Genomic DNA, 26853 nt, shown 5'->3' with positions numbered 1-26853 from the left:
CAGCTTATTACACTGCATTCAGAAGGAGCTGATGTGATTTCATGTTTGTGTAAATAACACTTTGGCTTCATCTCACCTGTGTTTTCTAGAAATCTTCATTCTGCTTCCTTAGATTTTTGGGTTAAAACCTTCATAACACTCCATGGGAGAAAACAAACAAATAATTTTCTAAAATTCTTCACTGGTTCATTTTATACGTACACCGTGGAGACTCCCTGCTAAGCTGTTCAGAGAAATCCGAGGACAGACAGCCTTGGTGCCAACATCTGAGACCTTTGCTTACAGTAGCTAACCTGCCCAACATGGCCCTCACTTGTTTATCTAATAGAATATAAAGATGCAAGTATGAGCTTAGAATTTCCTTGCCCACTTTCCAATCTTTCTAAGGATTATTAGTAGTCTGTGAAGGTTTTCAGGTGTCCCACAATCTATCTCTTATCTCAGATAAAGAAATTTATTCTTGATATAGATCAATCATCAGTAAAGAAAAAGTAGAGACTTTGGATTCAGAGAGACTTGAACTTGACTTTCAGCAGGTCGTTGTGTGGTTGAAAAGTGTCACTTATCATGTGCTTAGTGCTGTGGTTGGCATATAGTAGACAGGTCAGAGGTAGTAATGGGTATTGTTTTTTAATGAAAATCCAAATTGCCAGTATGGAACATTATCTATGGAGCCTGCCTTTTCCAACAAGTTTTGCAGGAAATATTCACAGTAGTTTGATATTCTGTTATTTCTATTAACAAGCTGGATCTTGGTGGTGTATGTGAGCTTAAGGGCCAGGGAAGGGGCACTGTGGAAGGCATGGACTTCATAGCCCCAGGTGACGAATGCATCTTCATTCTCTCCCCTGTGTGCTACCCCACCACCACCACAGCCAAGGAAGGCCCATAAAATTGCCAAGGAAGGCCCACAAAATTACCAAGGAATATGTGTTGATATCTCATAGCAGATTTGGCCTATCTGTTGTCTCCAAGAAGGGCATTCTGAGAGAACAAAACTTGCTCAGTATTTTAAATCGAGAAAGAAGAAACAAAAACACCACCTAGTTTAGTTAGACAAAATTATCACCTGAAACCCAGCAGGCTAACAATGCCCATCCCTTGTGAGACAGATACTCCAAATGATTTTAGAAACTTAGAAAACGTGTTTTCTATCTTGCTCTTGAGAATTTTATGATTTGGTGGAAAGTGATTCCCTGTTTTAAACAAAAATGCATAAAAGTACCAATGTGTATTTATGCATCTATGTAAGTTTGCCAGTGGGCAATGCTTAAGCTGAATGCAGATAGTAAAGGCAAAAAGATTATTCAAGGACTAGCTGGTGGTGAACTTATCAGCTGCCTTCTGAGTATTGCTCAGGATTGTCTGAGTAGCTTCTTATGTGCCATAGTTTTGTTCAGCATTACTGATGCCAAAGACAAAAGGAGAACCAGTAAGAAAACTGATTTTATTCAGGCTATTATAATAAGGAGAGCACACCAGGTCCAAAAATCAGAATGTCTTAGCACAGTGATTTTGCCCTGGACTGTCACAGAGAGGAACATAGCATGATTTACGGTTGGCAGTATTGTGTAAACAGGTGAAGTCTCAGTCACTTAGCTGAACAGGAAATGTTTATCTCTGTGTCTAGCTAGTTTCAGGGGGAGGGACAGTTCTAATCTGAAGCTAAGCATTTATGACATCAAGAACAATAAGGTGGAGGGTCTGTGTCTGGCCTTTTCATCTGGTTCAGGAAAAAGGAAGGTCTGTGTTCGGCCTCATCATCAACCAGGGGCTCATCCATGTCTTATGACAGTCATGAGAAAGAGTGGACAAGCAGTCCTGTCTCAGTCCCATGGGAAAAAGTGGTTCTTGGTGGTGAGCCACTTCGTGGAACATGGAAGTGGGGAGGGATTTCTGAAAACCAAAATTCTAGGGGTGGATTTCTTTTTTTTTTCTTTTTTTTTTTTTATTGCATTTTAGGCTTGGGGGTACATGTGAAGAACATGCAAGATTGTTGCATAGGTGCATACGTGGCAGTGTGATTTGCTGCCTTCCTCCCCTTCACCTATATCTGGTGTGGATTTCTTAAGTATTACTGTTCTATAGGAGCATAGGGCTCAGGTAAAGTTCAATATTGACATTGACATAAGTGTATGGTTCTCTTTTTAGCATTGTAAGAGTATGTTTGTGCTAATAATAATTAGTAATGATAAGAGTGGAAACATACCCTGTAAAACTCATGTTTCTTTTTTGCTTACATGGAAAATACAAAGTAAAAGTACTCCCAAATCTTTAGTACCTGTGAAAAACAGTGAAATGCCATAAGAATACCATAGGGAGTAGAAAAAACGTGTATCTCTGTTTGATAAAATATTCTTCATGTTCTAGTTAGCTTGGCAGTTAGAGGATATTTTAGAGTTTAGAAGCCACAAAACAATATCCTAGTAAAGCCATGAGTATAATCCTATGTAATTTATAACACACACAAACTATGTTAAGACTTTTACTGTTTTTCTGTGTGTGTGGGAGTTTGTCTAATGTACATTTTCATCAGTTCAGAGTCTCAATATCATTGCTTTTAATTAATGCAACAATGAAAGACTGTGGGAAAAAATCTCCTTTGAGTATAAACATCTTAGGACAATTAAATTACACATTTGACCAATCATTATGTTTGTGCATGCTTGTGCTTGTGGGGTGTGTGTGTGTGTGTGTGTGTGTGCGCTGATATATGTAACAAAGGGGGCTATGGAAGCAGGTTTTACATTAAAATTGTCCAGGGAACAAAGGAGAATAGAAATATAAGTATAGATGGATGGAAACTATATAATCAATAGTTTATATAGATAGTTTTCATCAATCTATATAAACTATTGATTATATAGTTTTATATAGTGTGATAATTAGATTTCAAACAGAAGTAAGAGACAGAAAGTGTAAACAGAAAGCTCTTTAGGCTTACTTACTCAAATGAATTCCACAGAGTTGGGAAATGTGAAGTTGACTCCCTCCCTCCCATCCCCCTGAGACTAGCCAGAACCAGTGGTTTCTATTGTGCTTCAGAGAGAGAGCAAACTGCTTCAGAAACAGACAAGAGGAGTTTAGAATGATGTTTAACCCCACTGCTGATGGTTGCTAATATGGAAAACTCTCCATTAGGGACTGGAATAAGGTTCACCCAACCCTGATCTCCTCTGAGTCACTGCAAAGGAAAACAATTTTTAGTCTCCACTGCATTGATTAACATTAAAAACCAAAACAACACTATTTATGGTTAATGGTTTAACTATTAAAGAAAATATTAGTCAAAAGTCTCCAAATCATCATTTTGGGAATGACATAATCAAAAAATAACCTCCTTGGGAAATTTTCAATTAGCTAGGAAGTATTCCCTTGGTAAGCAGCATAGGATATTTTGGTGATCTCTTGCTTTAAGGAAGATTTGCAAATAATTACACGCTATTTGCCACCACACACATAGCTCTGTCTATTGTTCTTTGTCTCTCAAGGAGGACTAAAGAAGTAAACTCACAATTGATATTCTTCATGTTTCTCCAGGACACATCTGATTTCTCTGGGCAATTGTCTCAGCAGCAAGATAACTCTTAGGCAAGGCATGATTGGTTTCCAGAATTTGAACCCGAAATGCATCTGTACCTTTTGTTCACTGAAGTAATAAGCATAAATATTTAAACAAGGGGCTAGAACCCTGGTCTAAGTCCTAGAAATTCAATGTAGGCCTAAAGAAGGACAAAAGATATCTTATGTTCTATGTGGAAATTTACAAGGGGGCCCTAGAAATAGAAAGATTTAGAAGTTACATCAAAATCTTTGGCGAATTCTAAAAGTTGTAGCCATCTTCAAGTGCACTGAAGGAAGGACCTGAAGGGAATTGAACCTCCTTCACAATCTTTCAGGCAGTCTTTTTTGAAAGCTGTATTCCAGTGACCCTTTGAAGTAGCAAGACACATTCAGGATCTCATCATCCTATAATGCTAATGGGTAAAAAGTGATACCTTTCATCTTTAAAGCTTTCAGACAAACTTACATCATTCAAATTCTTCAAGCACTTCCTCTTTCCTACAGAAAAAAAAGGCAATTTCTTCTTTCTTTCTACATTTCTTTTTTAATTTTTAAATTTGTGTGTGTGTGTGAGAGATGAAATATCATGGAGCCCTTATATCTTTTGTTTCCACACATGGTGTCAGAAATATCACCCTGAAGAACAGCAACTCTGTGCATCAAAGTTGTCCGGGTTCACTGTGCGTTCAAGGGAGACTTAAACAGTGTTGCAAATATTTTGATTAAGCTAACCAAGGGTCACATGTAATTTCTGAAAACACAGGTATCAAATACTTGATGGATTTAGAGAACATGTGCAGAGCAAAGAAGAGAGTTGAAACTCTGACCAGTAAATTCTCTAATATAATTAAGGATGTGGGTAGTGGGGAATGCATTTTAACAAACAGGAAGCCTGTGATTGAATCTTATGGTGTCTAACAATTTGATGAAAGTCTGTAGGTCTCAGTTATATGGTTCACAAAATGTGGGGAGCACTATGGCCAGGATTATTATAATGTTAAAACAGAAACAAATGTGAATATATTATGAATATTTTTAAACACTCTGCATATATTTTAAAACATTCAAGTACTATCAATTAATGTGATTAATGAACATTTATTGTATTCAATTGTGTCTTTATATTGGATGATATGGAACATATGTAAACCTCACTATTTAAAAAAAAATCTCAAACTAAAATGTAAAAGGGCAACTTTTTTTTTCCCACAATTTTATGCTATGTGTCAGACTTCCTTCTTTTGTTCTTTCTGGGTTCCTCTCTGACAAAAGCAAATGAAAGTTCTCCAGGGTACACATCCCCAGGGGCACACCTTGAAAGGTATTGCCTTGGAAAGTTTTGTAGCAATGTTTTTAGTACTTTCTAGTATTGTTCATTACCTGATTAAGTGAGTTGAAATAATAAAATCCAAAGAAATAAATGAGCTCTGTGCTATCTTGAAAAACTGCTTAATGCCTGACAGTTACAGATATAGCAACTTCTCAAAGTCACTTTTATCATTATTTTACTTAAAAATTAATACATTATATATAATAGAGCTCTCATGATAGGAACTTAAAACGTAATACAGTGTTTATGTACTAATCAAGGTTTTTGCCTGAGTATCAAAGTATCATTTGTGGGCAGTTGGGGGGTGTCTACAGAAGAGTATGATAGAATAAGTAAGGGTCTCTGAGAATCCTCTTCTTCATGAAAGCAATGAGAATATTGGCAAAAACTGTCAGGGTCAACTTTTTTAAAACGTTGGAAATTTACCAGAGCAGCCATCTGAGGAGCATTTATTCAATAAAAAAAGGGGGGGCTGAATCTTGGTAAGAACAAAAAAACATGTCCTATTTTCATCCTTATCTCTCCAGCTCCACAGTAGCCTCGAAAATCAATAGTCTGCAATCACCAGTAAAAACCAGCAGACTGGAAGGAGCAGAATAGGGTTGGAGATTTTCCAAAGCCTCATTCCCAAAAATAGTCTATATTTAATCCATCTAGTGGTTCCCTACAAGAGCCAATTACAAGGCTGAGTTTACCTGACATGATTCAGAAATCACCAATATGAAAAGCCTTTATTCTCAGGGTCATGTGTTTGAAAGATTTAGAAGCAATTTTTTATGTTTGTGTCCACTTGAAGCAGTAGGCAACATTTGGGGCAAACACTAGCTAAGTAAAAAGATTAAAAGGAAAAATTGAGGAACGAGATGTCCATAGGGGCTTTGAAAAGCTCCAACGTGTTTTTCAAAACTTAGAAGATCATGAGCATGCATGGGGCTATGCTTATGCCCAGGGAAGGACTGACAAGGGTCTAGGCTTTCACTTGTGGCTGGCCTTGAGATTCTATATAGGCAGGAAGTGACAGGGAAGAGAGTTGTAAACTCAAAGAGCACTGAAAATGTGGCCTAACACATACAGAACCACCTGGCAAAGACTGGGAGATTTGCTGGCTTCAAGTGTTTAAAGAAATTTATGTCCAATCATTAGCCACTGAACTAACTGAACAAAAACCTCAGTGGCCACATATGACAAAGAATATAGATTTTACATAATTAGTCCAGGAAAGTAATTAAACAAATGAACAAACAACAACAACACAAATGGACCACAATAACAACAAGCCCTAGGGAGGGCAGAAGAAGCTGACTTTCAGAGTTGTCACATTATATTCTAAAACTGCCTAGTTTACAACAAAAAATTATGAGGTATGTAAATGAACAAAGCCTGATTTGTATGCAGGAAAAAAAAGCAATCAAAAGAAACTCTCTAAGGAAGCCTATATGTTAGACTTACTAGACAAAGACTTCAAATCAGCAACGTTAAACACATACAAAGACATAAAGGAAACCATGTCTAAAGAACTAAAGGAAAGTATGAGAATAAAGTCTCTCCAAATAGAGAATATCAGTAAAGAAGTATAAATGACAAAAGAGAACCAAATAAAAATTCTTTAGATGAAAAGTACATAAACTAAAACAAACAAACAAAAAATCACTATAAGACCTTAACAGAATATTTGAGCAGGCTGAATGAAAAAAATCAGCAAGCTCCAGGATAGATCAGTTGAAACTATCCAGTCTGAGGAAGAGAAAAAGAAAGAAGAAAAATTAATAGAGTCTCTGAGACCTTGAGACAACATGAAGCATACTAAAATTGTCATAATGGGATTATGAGATTCTCAGAAGGAGAAGAAAAATAAAAAAGATGGCAGAAAGAATATTTGAATAAATAATGACCAAAAAATTCAAATTTAATAAAAAACATCTACAAACCCAAGATGCTCAACACCCTACAAACAGGAAAAACTCAAAAAGATCCACAACTAGATACATTGTAATCAAACTGACAAACAGCAGAGAATCTTGAAAGCAGAAAAGACAGAGTTCTTGAAAACAGAATGAAAAAAACAAAGTATCATTTACAAGTAAGCCTTAATAAAATTAACAGCTGATTTTTCATTAAGGTAATCAAGGTCATTGAGGTCAGATGGCAGTGGGATGTCATAGTTAAAGAACTAAAAGAAAAAAGACTTTCAACAACGAATTTTAAACCCAGTAAAATTATCCCTCAAAAATGAAGAAGGGTGACATTAAGTAACATGGTGGGATAGGAGGTTCAACACACATATCTCCGACAGCAACAATAATTTGGCAGCCATCCATGATGAATGCTTTGTGCAAGCTCTGGGATCCAGTAGAAGGTTATGAAACCCTGGTGGAAACCAAGACTGAGAAAAGCCATTTTGTGAAGGTAAGCCCAGGTTACAGATTCACTGACTGTGTTTCTAGCTAAAACTGAGAAACAGTGCACCTCTGATTTCAAATTATATCACAAAACTATATAATAATCAAAACAGGTGGTAGTGACATACAGGCAGACACATAGACCAATGAAACAAAATAAAGAGCCCAGAAATAAACCCATGCATATATGGCCAACTAATTCTTGACATGGGCACCATCCATACACAAAAAGGAAAGAATAGTCTCTTTAGTAAATGGTGTTGGGAAAACTGGATATCTGCATGCAAAAGAATAAAACTAGATTCTTATCTAACATCATACAGGAGAAACAAGTCAAAATGGAGTAAAATCTGAGATGTAAGACTCCTAAACTGTATGACTCCTAAAAGAAAATAAAGGGTGAAAGTTTTGGCAATGATTTCTTGACTATAACACAAACAGCAAAGGCAAAGAAGATAAAATCAATAAATGGGATTACACCAAACTAAGAAGCTTCTGCAAAGCAAACAATCAACAGAGTGTGAGGACAATCTACAGAGTGGGAGAAAATATTTCTATATAATACATCTGATAAGGAGTTGATATTCAAAATATATAAGGAACTCAAAAAACTCAACATTAAGAAAACAAATACCCAGATGAAAAATGGTCAAAGGATCTAAATACCTATTTCTCAAAAAAGGACATATAAATGCTCAACAGGTGTAAGAAAAAATGCTCAATATCACTAATCATCAAAAGAATGCAAATTAAAACCACAATGAAGTATCATCTCAAACCTGTTTGAATGAGTATCAGTTAAAAAAAAGAAAGATAGTTGTTGGCAACAGCATGAAGAAAAGTAAAACATTGTACACTGTCGGTGAAAATATAAGTTAGTACAGATATTTTGGAAAACAATATGAAGTTTCTTTAAAATATTAAAAATAGAACTACTAAGTGATTCAGTAATCTTACTTCTGGATTTATATTCAAAAGAAATAAAATCAGTATCTTGAATAGATAGCTGTACACCTATATTCAATGCAGCATTTTTCACAATAGCCAAGATAGGAATCAAGTTAAGTGTCAACCAGTGGGTGAATAGATAAATATTACACGTATGATGGAATTTTATTCCACATATATAAAATTTATGTTCAGTAACATAAAAGAAGAAAGAAAGAAATTTTGCCATTTTTAATAATGTGTATTAACCTGGAGGACATTATGCTAAGTGAAATTAAGACACAGAAAAATATATAGTGTATGATCTCACTTATAAGTAGAATCGGAAGAAGTTGAACTCTTAGAACCAGCAATTAGAATCATGGTTGCCAGGGATATTGGTCAAAGGGTACAAACTTCCTGCTATAAGATTAATAAGTTCTGAGATTATACTGTGCAGCATGGTGACTTTAGTTATTTATACTGTATTGTACACTGGGAAAAAAGAAAATATAGAAATATTTCACTATAGGAAATTTTACATTAAAAATACTACATATCAAAGGACAAATTAAAATGAGAAAATTTGTGGTAATAGCTAAATAGTACAGGGCTTCTTTTGGGGGTAATGAAGTCGCTTAAAATCGTGGAGATGCTCGTGCAACTCTGTAAATAGAATAAAGAACTCTGAATTGCACACTTTAACTGGAAATCTAAAGGGGAACCTTCAGCCTGAAATGAGGGGACCCTAGACAATTACTTAAATGCACATGAATTAAAAGTACTGGTAATGATGACTACACAGGTGGCTGAGCATGGTGGCTCATACTTGTAATCCCAGCACGTCCGGCGGCTGAGCCAGGCAGATTACTTGAGCCCAGGAGGTTTAGATCAGCCTGGGCAACATGGTAAAACCCCATCTTTACAAAAATAACCTCAAAATAATTAGCCAGGCACGGTGGTGCATGCCTGTAGTCCGAGCTACTTGGGAGGCTGAGGTGGGGGGATCACCTGAGCCTGGGGAGGTGGAGGCTTCAGTGCACCCTGACCATGCCACTATACTCTAGCCTGGGTGACAGAGTGAGACCCTGTCTAAAAAAAAGAAAAGAAAAAAAAGAGAAAAAAGGTAACTACACAAGCTGGTAATTTTTGCTTGCAACTTTTTTTAATCTCATTTTTAAAGCTACATAAAGCAACAATTATAAATCTGCATTGATAGGCATATAAGGTATAAAGATGCCATTTATATAACAATAACAGCATGCAGCAGTGGGGATGTAACAGAGCTCTATTGAAGGAAAGTGGAGGAAGGTTTTTATACTATTGAATTACATTTGGTATTAATAAAAACTAGATAGTTATAAATTAAGATGTTAATTACAAACCCCAGAGTAACCATTAAGAATATAACACAAAAACATATAGAGTAAAAAGAAACAGGAAAATTAAATGGTTTGCTATAAAATATCTATTTAACACAAAAGAAGGCAGTGATGGAGAAAGAGAGGTACAAAAAGGAAAGAAGAAATAGAAAGAAATAGAAAGAAAAATAGAAAGAAATAGAAGAAAATACAAAACAACAGTATGACAGATGAAAATCTTGTCAGTAACTACATTAAATGTAAATGGATCAATCACTGCAGGCAGAAATTGGCAGAATGGATTTTTTTAAATTTCAAAATATATCCTCTCTATAAGAGACACACTTGAGATTCAAAGACCCAAATAGACTGAAAGTAAAGCAATGCAAAAAGAAAGACCATGGAAATCAAAAGAGAGCTGGAATAACTATACTAATGTCAGACAAAATTGATATTAAGATGGAAATTGTTACTAGAAAAAAGAACATTATAAGATGAAAACAGGACCAATTTATCAAGAATGTATAACAATTATAAACAATTACTCATCTAACAACAGAATTTCAAAAATATATGAAGCAAAACTGTCAGTATTGGAGAGAAACAGACAATTGAACAATAATACTTGCAGACTCCCATACTCCAATTTTATTAATAAAGGAACGTGATAGTAATAAATATGAGACTCAAAGAACAATAAAACTATCTAGACCTAATAGTCATATACAGACATGCCTTATTTTATTGCAGTTAGCTTAATTTTGGTTCTCAGATATTGCATCATTTTCAAATTGAAGGTTTGTGGCAATGTTACATGGAGCAAATCTATCAGAACTATTTTTCCAACAGCATGTGCTTTTTTCATGTCTCTGTTGCATTTTGGTAATTCTCACACTTTCAAACTTTTAAAATTATTATTATTATAATATCTGTTTCAGTGATCTGTGATCAGTGATCTTTATGTTACTATAGCAGTTGTTCTGGGACACAATGGACTACATCTAGATAAGACAATGAACTTAATCAATAATGTTGTGTGTGTTCTTACCACTCAACCAACTGGTCATTCCACCATCTCTCTTCCTTTCCTTGGCCCTCTCTGTTTCCTGAGACACAACAACATAGAAATTATGCCAGTGAACAACCTTACTATGCCCTCTAAGTATTCAAGTGAAAGAAAAAGTGGTACCTCTCTCACTTTAAATCAAAAGCTAGAGGCTGGACGCGGTGCCTCATGCCTGTAATTCCAACATTTTAGGAAGCTGAAGCTGAGGTGGATAGATCATCCGAGGTCAGGAGTTTGAGACCAGCCTGACTCACATGGTGAAGCCTCATCCCTACTAAATACACAAAATTAGCACGGTGTGGTGGCACATGCCTGTAATCTCAGGTACTGGGGAGACTGAGGCAGGAGAATTGCTTGAATCTAAGAGGTAGAAGTTGCAGTGAGCTGAATTGCTCCATTATATTCCAGCCTGAGCGACAAGAGTGTAAGTTCATCAAAAGAAAGAAAGAAAGAAAGAAAGAAAGAAAGAGAGAGAGAGGGAGAAACAGAGAGGGAGGGAGGGAGGAAAGAACGTAGGAAGGAAGGAAGGAAGGGAGGAAGGAAGGAAGGAAGGGAGGGAGGCCTAGAAATAATTAAGCTGGGTGGGAAAAGCATGTAGAAATCTCAGGCAGGCTGAAAACTAGGTCTTTTGTGCCTAAGAGGCCAAGTTGTGAATGCAAATAGAAGATTTTTGAAGGAAATTAAACGTACTCCTCTAGTGAATACACAAATAATAAGAAAGTGAAACAGCTTTAATGATGCTATGAAGAAGTTTTAGAGGTCTGGATAGAAGGTCCAACTTGCTACAAAATCCTCTTAAGCCAAAGTCTAATCCAGAGTAACCACTCACAGAGGTTGGTTCATGAGGTTTATGGAAAGAAGTTGTCTCCATAACGTAACAGTGCAAGGTGAAGCAACAAGTGCTTATGTAGAAGCCGCAACAAGTTACCCAAAAGATGTAGCTAAGATCATGGATGTAAGGGACTACACTAAATAACAGATTTTCAACATAGATGAAACAGCCTTTTATTGAAAGAGATGTAACCCAAGACTTCCATAGCTAGAGAGGAAAAGCCAATGCCTAGCTCAAAGTTTGAAAGACAGGTTGACTCTCTTGTTATAAGCTAATGCAGCTTGTGCCTTTCAGTTGTAGCCAATGCTCATTTACCATTCTGAAAATCCTTGGGCCTTCAAGAATTGTGCTAAATCTACTCTTCCTGTGCTCTATAAATAAAACAATAGAGGCTGGATGACAGTAAGTTTGCTTACCGTGTGTTTTACTGAATACTTTATGTAGACTGTTGAGATTTATTGCTGAGAAAAAAAGATTCCTTTCAAAATATCACTACTCATTGACAATGCACCTGGTTACCCAAAAACTCTGATGGAGATGTATGAGGAAATTATTGCTGTTTTTATGCGTGCTAACACAACATTCATTCTGCAGTCAGTCAAGGAATAAATTTAACTTTGAAGTCTTATTATTTAAGAAATACATTTCATGAGGCTACAGCCGCGATAGATAGTGATTCCTCTGATGAATCTGGGAAAAGTAAAATGAAAACCTTCTGGAAAGGATTTACCAGTCTAGATACCATTAAGAGAATTCATGAGTAATGGGAGGATGTCAAAATATAAACATTAATAGATGTTTGGAAGAAGTTGATTCCGGCTCTCATGAATGACTTTGAAAGGCTCAAGATTTCAGTGGAGAAAGCAACTGCAGATGTGAAAATAGCAAGAGAACTAGAATTAGAAGTGGAGAGCCTGAGTTGCTGTATCCTTATAATAAAACTTGAGTGGATGAGAAGTTTCTTCTTATGGATGAGCAAAGAAAGTGTTTTTTTGAGATGGAATCTACTCCTGGTGAAGATGCTGCAAATGATGTTAAAATGACAACAAAGGATTTGGAATATTACATAAACTTAATTGATAAATGGTGTCAGGGTTTGAGAGAATTGACTCCAATTTTGGATGACTTTATACTGTGGTCAATGCTATCACACCACATCACATGGTAGAGAAATTTTTTGTGAAATGAAGAGTTGATGACGTGACAAATTTTATTGTCTTATTTTAAGAGATTGCCAAACCCATTCCAGGCTTCAGCAAGCACCACCCTGATTGGTCAACAGCCATGAAAATTGGAGAAAGACACTCACCAGCAAAAAGATTATGAGTAGCTGAAGGCTCAGATGATCATTAGCATTATTTGCAATGAAGTATTTTTAAATTATGATACATACATTATTTTTTAGACATAATGCTATTGCCCATTTAATAGACTACACTATAAACATAACTTTTATATGCACTGGGAAACCAAAAAATTATTCTTAAACTATTTCTTATTGAAATATTTCACTTTGTTGCATTGGTCTGGAGTCAAAGCAGCAATATCTCTTAGATATGCCTGTATAAGACACTCTACTAACAAGACAAGAATACATATTCTTGCCAAGTGCAAATAAACCCCAAAACAAGCAGAAGGATGATACAATAAAAAGTAGAGTAGAAATTAATGAAATAGAAAATAGAAACACAATATAAAATTAATGAAACAAAAAGTTTATTATTTGAAAAGATCAACAAAATTTATAAAGCTTTATCTAGTCTGATGACGATAGAGTACTCAACTTATTAAAATAATGAATAAAAAAGGCACCTTAGTACAAGATAGATAGATAGATAGATAGATAGATAGATAGATAACAGACAAACTTTAAGGGAATACTACGAACAGTTTGTGATAACAAATAGATAATCTTGATTAAACAAACAGATTCCTAGGAAGACACGAACTATTGAAACTGACTTAAGGAGAAATTGAAAATTTGAATAGACCTATAACAAGTAAAGAGGTTGAATTGGCAGTCAAAAGATTTCCCACAATACAAAGTCCAGAAGTAGACAGCTTCTCTCTTTTAGTCCATCAAACATTTGAAGAAGTATTAGCACCAGTTCTTCATAAACTCTTGAAAAAAAAGTAAAGGAGGGAATAATTCTTAACTCATTTATGAGGTTAGTATCATCCTGATCCATCGCAAGAAAATAAAACTACATACCAACACCCCTTATGAATGTAGATGCAAAAATCCTCAACAAAATATTAACAAATCAAATTAAGTAACATGTAAAAAGATTGTACAGTATGTTCAAGTGAATTAATCTCAGGAATGGAAGATTGATTTTATATTCAAAAATCAGTCAATGTAATGCATTATATTAACAGAAAAAAAGACGAGAACCACATGGACATCTCAACAGACACAGAAAAAGCATTGACGAAGTTCAATACCTTTTCATGATACAAAAACACACGCAACAAACTAGCAATGAAAGATAAATTTTTCATCCTGATAATGTGCATCTAGGGAAAAAAACCACAGCTAATATCATACTTCATAGTGAAAGACTTAAAGCTTTCCTCTGAAAATTGGGAGTAAGACAAGAATGTCTGTTCTAACTTAATGTCTAATCAACATTGTACTGGGTATTCTAGTCAGAGAAATTAGGCAAGAAAATAAAATAAAAGGTACCTAAATAAGTAAGGAGGAAGCAAAACTATTGCTATGTGTAGGTCATCTGATTTTGCATATAAAAAAATCCTAAATAATCCACAAAAATGAAACAAAACAAAGAAGCATAAAAATTAGAGCTGGAGCCATACTGCTTTGATGGAAGACCCTGCCTCCACCCTGCCTCTACTTCTAGCTTCATGATGATTTATTAAAATCTCTCTGCTTCAACCACCTTGACTGTATGATGGAGATAATTATGATTTTTATTTTATGTGGTTAATGTCAATATTAATGAAATAATAATACTAAGGGATTAGAAGAGTTACTGACATGTTGTAATCATTACTGGAGGAAAAAACTACCTAATTTAATATTCTTTATATCATATGAAATTGAGCTAATTAGTTGACAATGTTTTTGCTATCTGATGTCACAAGCAATCCCATTCACTGGTATTTGCAATTGACATTTTTTAAAGTATGTTATTATAACTTCATTTTACTTTGAGAAAAATTTTATATTTCAGAAAAGGAAGTTGATGGTTTAATTAGAAGTGTCGGGCTATTTTGCCACCAAGTGTAGTTATCTTTTCCCACTTCTTAGCTATGAATAATAAAAAGATATAAAGAAAATTAAGGCCCAAAATATAGAAGGCAAGTGACACTTCCCATGACAGATCATAAGACAGACTTACAGATTTAGGCTGGAACATAAATAATGCTAAGTGCAGGTCAGATAGGCCACCACAACTCAAGGAGTAGACAAGGTGGTTCTGAGAGAATTTATTACAAGGTCTATGAGTTCCTCTTGGAAAATGGAAGAAAAGGTAAAATGATGTGACAACCAGACAATTATTTGTATGAGAGATGAGGGACACAATGTGGCTTTCTACATTTGTGAAGGTATCTCTGAAGCCAAGCTCTATCAATTCATAATGAGATTCAATGGATGCAACCCACATGCAAATTGAATATTTGACCATACAGCATCAATTACAAAAAAAAAAGAAAAGTCATTGTTATAGGAACTAGGGAGTGGAAATAAGTACATTTTTCTCAGATACCCTGTAAAGCCAAATTGAGGCTGCTTTAACATTCAAAATCTGATTAAAAGTCCCAATAATAAGCCTGATTGCCTGATTGCCAGATCCCCATTGTGTGAAACTGCAGCAACTAAATGCTAAGAATAAATTTTAAGTCAGCCAGAAACAACACCAAAATGGCATTTTAAATGCTCAGGAAAGCCTAGTTCAAATAAATTCCCAAATAACAAATGTGCATGGAGTTATAAGTTGTGTTGCATCATATAATTTTCCCTGTTTCTTTCCTTTCCTTCTCCCTATTGTTTGTTTGTTTGTTTTGTTTTCATGTTAAAGATTTGGCTCAGAAAGGAGACTTAAAGATGGAATAAAATTTTACCAGACGGCTTTACTACCAAATAAAAAAAATGCCATTGAAGACATTAATGTTAGCTGAAAAAAGGTCTTTCTCACAAATATACAATTACAACCCTAGCACATTTTAAGGGAAAAATGCTTTCCTGCCTTCCTATTAATTAAAATTCACATAATTTAAGAATAAATCAGATAAAGATCATGGGTAGATTTTTTTAGCAACCTTGCCATATTGCAATGGGATAAATACAACTTATAGTTCACTCAATTTTTCAGGTTTGTAATTATGCAATTCTTGGTGAATTGTTAATTTTATTAGATTCACATGACTTCATATTTTGTGCATAAATTAAGATTTTATTACTGTTTTATGTGGTATTATTTCAAATGTGCATAAAGTGTACTCATGCTTTGTTATGTAAATGTAGTAAGCATGAACCATAGAAGGCAACTCTTACAGAGGGGTCAAGATCTTCTCCCCTGTCCTTGCTCCCTCTTCTCCTGCCACATCAGAGAAGATTTTACAGTTCAGTGACAAATTGGGTTACAAGGAATATAAGCTAGATATCAAGGATAAGGGGAAGAAAGACATTAAAGTTGACTACCAGAATTCTGATTTGATGTACTGGATATATGATGGTGCCATCTCTGAGAATACAGGTGCTGGATGTTGAGGAGTTCATGAATTTGGTTTGGGGAATATTGAGTTGGAAAGGCCTGTGTAGCAAGATAGTAGGCCATTGGATACACATGTTTGTGGCTCACAGAAAAGTTAAATGCATATATAAACCCAAAGCACCAAATTAATGTTTTGCTTATGTATATTTGCATTTGGTATTATTGTTACACTTTAAAATAGGTCCATTGAAAGATAAAGGACTAAAAACTCTAAATATGCCTACTTTATCTCTACAAATATCCAAGTTCCAGGTGAAAACTTCAATGTAAATAAAGTAAGATTTAACATGATAGGAAACAAACAGACTTCAATAGGACACAACTCACCTTCAAATTCTTAGAGATTTGGCGGTCTCAGGAGACAGACTATCTCCTGAGTGCAGATTATGTATGATACATGCAATTCATCCACAGGCATCACATTCATATAGCACTATAGAACAATCTGAGGTATAAAGCAAATTCTTATCAAATATACACTTCAGCCATATGGAAAACAAAAATAAATGCAAAGATTTTCCTCTGATCAAAAACGTGATTTTTATAGTTTAAATTGGATTCTGCCTATAGAAGATTTGAAGAGTGCATTGTGCTTTGTAGCAATATGTTTTTGAGAACTGAAATTATACTTTAAATTATTTTATTTCTAAGCATTACTCTACCAAAAGAGAAGGTTACACTGCCTCAAATTTTTTCAACTTTTATATAACAGCCATCATGATATTTAATGTTTTCCTGGAGGATACCTATTTAAATCAGTTATATCTTAGCTTAATCTTCTGTGTGTGTGTATATATGTTTTGTTTACAACCCATATTAAAATCAAGCCACGTCATTTCTCATTGATGTGTGATGGCTATTCAGCCCATCTTACCTCTGATTCTTTTTCTAACAGTAACTCTTTTCTCTGCCAAGTGATTTAGAAACGTAAACCTAGAAATCTAGACTCATATTATGACCATTTGCAAGCCGAGTAACTTTGATAGTGGGACCCAGTGCACTAAATCAAAGCACAGAAGTGCAAGTATTTGCCTGACTGGACAGAGAGTTTATAAATGCTACATAATCGCAGTGCCAAAAGACAAAGATAAATGATTCGGTGTAAGCCAAATGTTATGTTTTGGTTTGTCTTGAATATAAATGAATGGGAGAGCCAGAAAGGTCTATTGGAAATAACTTCAAAGAAGTGAGCTTGAATCCCAGCTCTGTGTCATATTAAGTGTGAAGTGGATAAAGTGATAGTGTGTCTGCGAATTTAAGATTCCCATCTGTACAAGGGAATAATAATTCTTTTTCTGTATGATCACTGAGAAGACCAAATATCATAATGCCTATAGAGAGCATATATGCCCTTTGGCATGTAATATGAAGATAAAATGTCATTAAAATAATAGTTTCAGAAAAGAAAATATTTGACAAATATAGGTAAGTCATCCTTTAGGCAGGGGCAGAAATAAGGTCACAATAGCCATTACAAAGTGAGCTCTATTAATTCTTGTGGAACTGTAGGTCATAGCTCCTTTTAAATTCTTCCACAGATATGTGTCACATCCATTTAGACATGTGTCATCTTCAATAAAATGGGCCTGCAGAGCCAGGCACTGAAACTCTGTCTTTTCCAGATGAAGGCCCAGAAAACATCAAAGTGTCTCCCTCTTTAGGGTAACCCAATTCTGTGAGGATTCTTGACATTCGTCCATGGAGCATTTGTACGGAAAGAATACAGGAGTTGTGCATCTTGAAGTTCTTTGTCTGGCTCCGTCCCCACAAAATGGTCTATTGTCTTTGGATGAAATTTGTGTATCTTGATTCTCTTATCCTTCCAGTTTATTGTAGGGCACTCAGTCTCTTTTGTAAATGGACAGCCGCCAATCTTTGCTTCAATGTCCTGGTACATATATAGTATTCATATTCATGCTGAAAATGGTTAATTATAACATCACTTTAATGGTTTGGTTATAAGGACTTTTCTATGAATTCTCCCTGCAACACGAGCATTTTCTCTCTCGAGATATTAACAGCCATTCTTTATGAGATGTAACCAATATATCTACATTTTGCTTTTTGGAGTGGGAGAGAAAGGCTGAGTTGTGATTTGTTGGGTCTACACTCTAAGAATAATTGTTTTTTAGTTTCCTCTCTTCCTGCTATATACATCAACAGTAAATTTCTCTAGAATTTGCTACTATATTTTTGCCTGGAATTCATTATGCTTTCTTCTTTTCCTTGAATATTAATAATGTACAGGTGAATCTTGTATTCAATTGCAGACAAGATTCCTATAGTCTTTATTTTCTGATTCTTACCCCACTGTATTGTACATGCTGACTCAAGCCATTGAACTGAACAATGCCACAATGTACAGCAAGCCAGAGTTAAAAACAAGCAAGCCAGAGCTCCATGGCTTCATTGGGAATGATGATGGAAGGAACATATCCCCTGTCTCTCAACTTCTGTGTTTGCCTCCTGTTTTTTTTTTCTTTTTTTTTTTTGAGACAGAGTCTTGCTCTTTCCTCTTTCACCCAGGCTGGAGTGAAGTGGCATGATCTTGGCTCACTGCAACCTCAGTGCCCCAGTTCAAGTGATTCTCCTGCCTCAGCCTCTTGAGTAGCTGGGATTACAGGCGTCCACAACCATGCCCAGTTTATTTTTCATGTTTTTAGTAGAGATAGGGTTTCGCCATGTTTGACAGGCTAGTCTCGAACACCTGACCTCAGGTGATCCACCCACCTCAGCCTCCCAAAGTACTAGGATTACAGGCGAGAGCCATTGCACCTGGCGTTGTGTTTGCTTTTATCCAAATCTACTCATCTTTGGATCTTTGATTTTCTTTTCTTATATATTTAATTCCACTTTTGTAATTGGAGTTGTTCCTTGCTAATTTTTTTTTCCTCTGGCTTGATTTGCTTCACATGGGATTTTTTTAAGTACCTCTGCTGCCCCATTCTTTATTTTTTTCCCCACATTGATTCAATAGCATTTATTCCACAATTATCTTAGCTTTTTCTTTTGTCAATCTTGATGCTTGGCAACACAATGGAAATACAATAAAGAAGACAGGCACATTCTCATACTCTAGAGCATCACACTGATATCATTCCAATAGTCACACACATTAATGTAGAATTCTATACAGACTTCTATAAAATAAAGAGAAATAATGCTAGGAGAAAAATAATAGATGAACCTGACTTTGTCTGAGGGTACAAGAAAGTAACTTTTAGGCTGAGATGGCAGATATTATCAATCTAAAGGGGGAGAAAGCATCCCAGGTGGATTCTCCTGCCTCTTTCTACTTAGCTGTTTAAGCAACCTCACCTGACAGAGTGTCAGCTCCCTGGTATTTAAATTCCCATATCTTCTAGCTGGGAATGCTAGGACACTATCAAATTCTTGCTTCTTTACCCTTGTTTAATAGTCTTATTTGACCAATTTGTTTGTTGTATCTTGTCCTGTTTTAATTTTTAGAAGTAGGCAGGGAATCAATAATAAAACATTTACTTTGTATTTCCAATACTTGAGCCACAAACACCCATCCAATTCCAATATAACTTCCTCAAACTCTACCAATTAACATGTAAACAAAGAGAGATCACTAACTTAGAGGATGAAAAGGTAAGAGAATGGAATGTTCATAACAACACTTGCTTCTCCCTGCTGAGTTCAAATGGGCTGTTATTCTTTTAAATAAAACAACTTGCAGTCAAGTCTTTCCTTTCAGGCTAGGCAGGGAAAAACATAGTGTTTCTTATAGCAAAATCTCATGACAATGAAACAATGAAAAGCCCACAGAATTTATTATCCTTTGGTAATGCATGGGTGTATAGTTTATACATGAAACTGAACATTACTAATTGGGAGTAATTGAGAAAAATGTCATTTCAGTTGCATTTCAAAGCCTTTAAATAATGAAAGAATTCCAAAGAAATTCAATTTTATTATTTCAAATACATTCAGTAACACAAACTACTGGTAAATCTCTGCCAAGTTGATTTCCCGCCAGACTTAATAACTGAAGCATTCCTTTATATTTTAATGTTTCTTTAAAATGTCCAAGAAGATAAGACAGGATATTTTCCACAAAAGACTTGTAGTCTGGAAAGCAAACAGGCAAAATAGGACACAAGCACATGAACAGGTACGAAAGCCTGAGAAAGAAAGCTGCTGCCAGTGAGGAGCAGATGGACTTCTGTGGTGAGCCCGGGAAGAGATCTAAACTGCCTGAAGCCTTGAGCTTGTGGCATGAGGCTCAGTGCCTGCACATAAAGGCTTCATTTCAGTCACAACTTTGTGTTGAGAGAGCATCATGGGAAGTTTTGGGAGAGAGTCAGAAAGAGCCTCAGAACCTTCTAAGATTCAAAAGTACTCATTTTACACATGAGAAAAATTGGGGGATGTGCCTTAGAAGTGAAGAAGGGTAAAGAGGGGGGAAGAAAAAAATTTAAGTAGATAAAAGAACTGAAGCATAAATCAAACAAAACAATTATGAGAATTAATTGATCTTTGAAGGAACAGATCTTATTGGACAGATGTATTTTAAACACCTGTTATATTTAAACACCTTGACTTTAGGGGGCTTCCTGTGCCTTTTTTTTCATCTTTCATCTTTGTAATCTAACATGAACTATTGCAGTGAACTTAAGCCACCATTAACTATATGTTAAATTGGATTGATTGAATGAAATAAGCCACCATTAAGTATATGTTAAATTGAATTGATTGAAGAGGTGTGTTGAGGTCACATTGGAAAACTGTGATACCTGCCTTAGATTTTCAGCACTACCAGACCATTGGGCTCTGTTTTCGCTGTGGTATCAGCTGCCATCACATTCTGCAAATCGCTCTCATTGGCTGTGCCTAGATGGTATAACCTCGGCTTTGAGCAAGGCAACTAAGAATATTCATTTATTCTGAAATAGTAATTGGACATCCACAACGTGGGCTTTTTAACTAGTTGCTGGGATAAAACCAGTCAAAATAATAATTAAAATAATTCCAATATTTAATTTGTATCTCTCAGAAAATTTAATTATATTAAAATAAACTCCACAATACTTCTCTCTTTTCCTTCCTTCACAACCTCCTCTCACCTCAGGCTAAGGAGAGTCCCTCACTCAAAGCTCTGCGCATCCCTGCAGCCCATCCATCCGTCACTGCATCATCGCTGCTCTTTATCCTTCTCTCTCCCAACCCTCTCAGTTTTGTACCACATAGATCAACTTAGTTTTCTTCTCTTTCACCTCTTCCCCCTTTTCTCAAGCCCCACCTTCCCCTGATCAGTTTTTTCTTTTTTGTTTTTTAAACGGAGTCTTGCTTTTTTGCCAGGCTGGAGTGCAGTGGCAGGATCTCAGGTCACTGCAACCTCTGTCTCCCGGATTCAAGGGATTTCCCTGCCTCAGCCTCCTGAGTAGCTGGGACTACAGGCGCGCACCACCACGCCTGGCTAATTTTTTGTATTCGAGTAGAGACGAGGTTCCACCATGGCCAGGATGGTCTCGATCTCCTGACCTCATGATCTGCCCGCCTCGGCCTCCCAAAGTGCTGGGATTACAGGCGTGAGCCACTGCCCCCGGCCCCTCTGCTCAGATTTAAAGATAATTCAAAGTTCTAAAATCCATTTTGGCATGAAGTCATAGACCTTAGAGAGTGGGGAAGGGAAAATCAAGCCAGAAAAAAAAAATTGTCTTGAGAGACTGGAAAGAGCCTGTGTGGAGGGGCCAGAGCATTATGATTTCCTCCCTCCTGCCTTCCCTTCCTTCTTTCTATCTGTATATGTTTTACCATATCATAACCTTCTCCTTGTCAGTCTTTGCTCTGTATATCTGTCTGTCTGTCTGCCTATCTGTCTGTCTCTCTCTCTCACAAGCACTCTCTCGCCAAAATACAACGTTACAGTGTGGCTCCTAGAAGTTATAATTATTTCTGTGATAGCACACCTCCTTAGAAGAATGTGAATATTCTTAGGTGCCTTTGAAGATACTACCAGATGTAGCCTGTTTATGACCTTCTAAATATCTTTTCCCACAACGGAAAATTGGTGGATGAATGACTTCCTGCAGAAGCTCATCCGCACTCCCACTAAGAATCTCTGTACATTCACTTGCTAAAGGGTATGTGCTTACCAGATGACAACCCTCCCAGTTTCCAGCTGCCACTAGATGTCCCTCCTAGCCAATATTGAAATGCAACCACACTTCCCATCCTTCCTGGGGTCTCTGATATGTAAATAGATAGATGCTCTGGGGTGCCTGCCCAGCCCCACCACAGTGCTAGCAAATTAGTGGGGCCTGTTTCCAACCTGGGAATGCTGTCTCTGGAATCTGTGTGGCTCTGATGGAGATTAAGGAACCTTCTTATTCACACCCAATCAGACATGGCTTCTTGGTGGTGTTTCAGAAACACATTTGAGCTGTCTTATCGCAGCCATCCGATCTCCTCACGGGGCTTCAGGTCTGAATTTCACTAGTCATTCTTACTTTCTAGTCACCATATCTTTCTTTGTACTCTGTCTGGCTTGTTTTCATCAATAGTAAAACTGAGGGACTGTCATGTGGTCCAATGTAGTTAATTGAATGCTGTAATAGACACACATGATGGTGACCCCTGATGAGTCACAGCCTTGTACAGTCCTCCAACCTTGTATGCTGTGGAAACTGTGACTTACTTCTGACAATACACTATGGCAAAAGAGATGGGATGTCATTTTCATAATTATGGTATATTATTTGTTAAAGATGAAAGGATTTTTCAAGGGTAATTCAAGTTCCTAATCCATTGACTCTGAGTTAATTAAAAGGGAGATTATCCTGGGTGGGCCGGACTTAATCCAATGAGCTTTTTTAAAGAGGGTCCAGACCTTCCATGAAGTTAAAGTCTCTAAGGAGCATATAAACTCTCATTCTCATTCTCTCTCCTTCTGCCTCTCATTACCTCCCTTCCTCTCACCCTCCCTCTGAAATCTGCCAACAACCTGAGTGAACTTAGACGTGGATCCTTCCATGGTGAAACCTCCAAATGGTAACACACTCTGGCCAACACCTTGACCTAAACCTTGTAAATTTCTGAGCTCAGGAAAGTTAATCAGTGTCCAGACTCATGATTCACAGAAATTGTGAGATAAGAAATGAGGGCTGTTTTAAGCCACTAAATTTGTGATAATTCGTTATGTAAAAAATAATATATCAATGTTAAATGCACTCAAATATATTTAATTAACTGCTTATGAGTAAACAGGGTTCTTTCTAAATTGTTATATGCTCCTCCTATTTTTCTAGTCTAAGTGCAAAAATCGAGCATGCTTACCCTTGTTGCACTGATGTAGATTTTTTTAAATTTTGGTGTGAGAATCCCATCCATATCATACATTTATGTCAGTATTCTTCAAAGAAATACAAGCTATATGGTCCCTTAAATGTTTTATACATAATCAATGACATTTCTTTATCTCTAACCCTCTTTATCGTTGTCTTATGGATTAGACAACTTTGGGGGTTTTTTGGCAGTAACTTAATCCCTGCAATTAAACTTTTTTTTCCCCATAACTTTGTATGTAGGCTATCTCAGCTATTCTTCAGGTTGTAAGTGGGGCTCAGATTTTCTTGTTCTGAAACACCTGTCTGGCTGTGCTCATCTCAGCAGGGCTGCAGGAGATCAAAAGACACATGGATCTCCTTCAACATCTCCACTCAGAGCTGACACAAGGTAACTGTTGTCCACATTCCATTTCTCAGAGCAAATACCCAACCAAATCCAAAGAAAGCAGTCAGAGAAGTTTTTTTCCATTCAACAGATGTGGGAGTGGGGAGGAATACATTTACTAATAATACAATTCAGCATATTTCTGTGGTATTGGATTGTGTTTCAACTCTTGGCCTACTTCCTATCATTGAAGTCTTAACTTTAAGGGTACAGGTAACTTGTACCATCATCGTTCCAGGGTCTGTCTGATAGATTGTGGGATCTTGATTATGGAAGCAAAAACAAATGTCTTAGACAATTCAAGTAGGACATAGCTTCTCTCAATATCCATGTGATATCAATCGGTATCTGTGGCAGTTAGGAGAAAAATAAAACAAAACAGATCACAAGCTCCAAATTGGTATGTCATGATGGAGAGGTACTTTGCTCAGTTTTGCTCAAGTTAAGAGACCATGCATAGGTTTGTATTTCTTGTGAAAAATTTGATGACTGAATAGAGTCTTCTTTCAAACGATGAAAATCTTACTAGTATTTCATCCTCTCAAGAACTCTTCAATGTTCCTGTATAATTCCTGATTTGATGGACTCTTCTTCATCAGTTCCATTGTTCCAACAGCTTGGCAGTAAGGATGAAAATATACTTTTGACTCACATTTTTAGTGATGACTTTCATCCTGACTGAGTATAGCTGGGTGCTGGAGCTGGAATGGAAAATCCTGGATGGTAGCCCTCTAACATGTTACCCCAAAAAACCAAAAGGATGACTCAGCCCCGGAATGATGTTATTTTGAAGAAACACAGTTTGTCAACCAAACATATTTTAAGAAACATCCAATTATTTACTTTTGCTTCTCAAAGAACATCAGAGGAATTTCCTATATTAACTTTGGTCACAGAAACTTTTCTGAAACCATCTTCCTGTCTATCTTCTTTTCTTTTTTTTTTGTTTGAGACAGAGTTTTGCTCTTGTTGCCCAGACTGGCATGCAATGGCCTGATCTCTGCTCACTGCAACTTCCACCTCCCAGGTTCAAGTGATTCTCCTGCCTCAGCCTCCCAAGTAGCTGGGATTACAGGTGCCTGCCACCACGCCCAGCTAATTTTGTATTTTCAGTAGAGACAGGGTTTCTCCATGTTGGTCAGGCTGGTCTTGAACTCTCAACCTCAGGTGATCCGCCCGCCTTGACCTCCCAAAGTGTTGGGATTGCAAGCATACACCACTGTGCCTGGCCCCCCATCTATCTTCTGAACAACCCTCAGATAATTTTGTTCAATTTACTTCAACCCACTGTATACAAGCCAGCACTACATTCTCATGTCTTATGGCCCCTTCTCTTATGCATATTTGTCTTCTCTTGCAGGAAATAGCATCCTTGCCTCACTGCAAGAATGGAGGGGAAGAAATTAAGAGCAAATCAGGCTACAGGCACATAAGTCTTTTAGCTGATTTTGGGGTGGGGGTGGGAATCTGCAAACAAATTCACATGCACAAGTTTTAGTCCTCAGCACAGAATCTTATTGATGTCTAATTGGTCATTTCTCAAAAGTCACAGAAAGCAAATTTTGGAAGAGTATTTAAAATCATCTAGTTATATTCTTATTGTTTATCTAAATGTACTCTTCTACATATCAGATAAGAAAACTGATGCTTAGATATCACCAATGACAAAAGACTAGATGTGAAGACATCCGCAGTCATACTGTTACGCTTGGTCTGTTCCAAAGAAATTTCCAGCATATGCTCAGAGAGCTGATATCATCTCCATGTAACTTCTACCCCATAATCCTAAGAGTATCCCTTTAGAATGTATTCCCAATTTCTTTTCTATCTGATGGCCCTATAAATAATTGAAGATGACTCACTCATATTATTGGATTGTATAGGTATCATTTCAAATGCTGTCATGTAACGTAGACTCAAGTGTCTTCATCATCCTGATTGTCTTACGTCGGGGCAATATTTATTTGTAACTTTCATTGTTTGCCCCAGCCGCTAGTGATTTGGCAACCAAAGTGCAGAAGAGGACCCATTAAGTCTCATTTCCTGTACACCATCGTCACACTAATTCAGTTTAAACTTCAATAGTATTTTGGGAGAGGGAATAGCATAGTGTTGTAATAACACCAACTTGGAGTGAAATTACCTGTATCCACAGCCAGACTCAGCCATTTGCTAGCCATGTGCCTGATTTCTTTATCAAAGAATCTATATGATGCCAGCTTTATGGGGATTTTGCAAGATTCCAATGAAGTGATATGCAAAAAGAACATCCATAATGTCTGGCATGCAGTATAAAAGCTCAGCTAATGTTAATTCTTCTGATTATTATTGCTACTCTGAAAACTCCGTTTTAGAATTCATAGTAACTAAATTTTTCAGATTCAAAAATCGCATTTAATATTTTAAAACACTGTCATTTTCACTTTGTCACGTTACTCATGGCTAACTCTACCTATTCAAATGCATCTCATTGCCAAATTAAATCAAAGACTTCCTCGTTGTCTCTTGACATCCAAGGAATCTATTTATACCTGGAGATTATCTCTAAAAAATAGATGCTAAAACTTGCTTTCTTGAATAAAATAGCATAAAAACAGGAGCAGCAATAATAGCACAATATTTTGAGTGTTTTCTATGTGGTAGGCATTGAGTTAAAACACACAAACACATAAACTCACCTCAAACACACCACATATGGATGCACATCACACTATCCTGTTCTCGGGTTTTCCATCAATAGTTTAAAAATAATGATTATGACAGTGATAGTAACAGCAGCAGCTGCTACACTCCCTTAGTCACAGAGAAATTAGAGGGATAAAGAGACAATATCTGAATTTGTCTTTTCCAGGCTCTGCCACATTTGCCAGCAGGATTTGCATTCGTGATTGGGACTGTTTCACAGACAATTTCTTTCCCATTAAAATCATTCCCACA

This window comes from Aotus nancymaae, unplaced genomic scaffold (genome assembly GCF_030222135.1).
Source record: "Aotus nancymaae isolate 86718 unplaced genomic scaffold, 86718_ANA_hifiasm-v0.15.2.pri h1tg000010l, whole genome shotgun sequence".
Classification (NCBI taxonomy): Eukaryota; Metazoa; Chordata; class Mammalia; order Primates; family Aotidae; genus Aotus; species Aotus nancymaae.
This window is presented reverse-complemented; position numbering follows the sequence as displayed.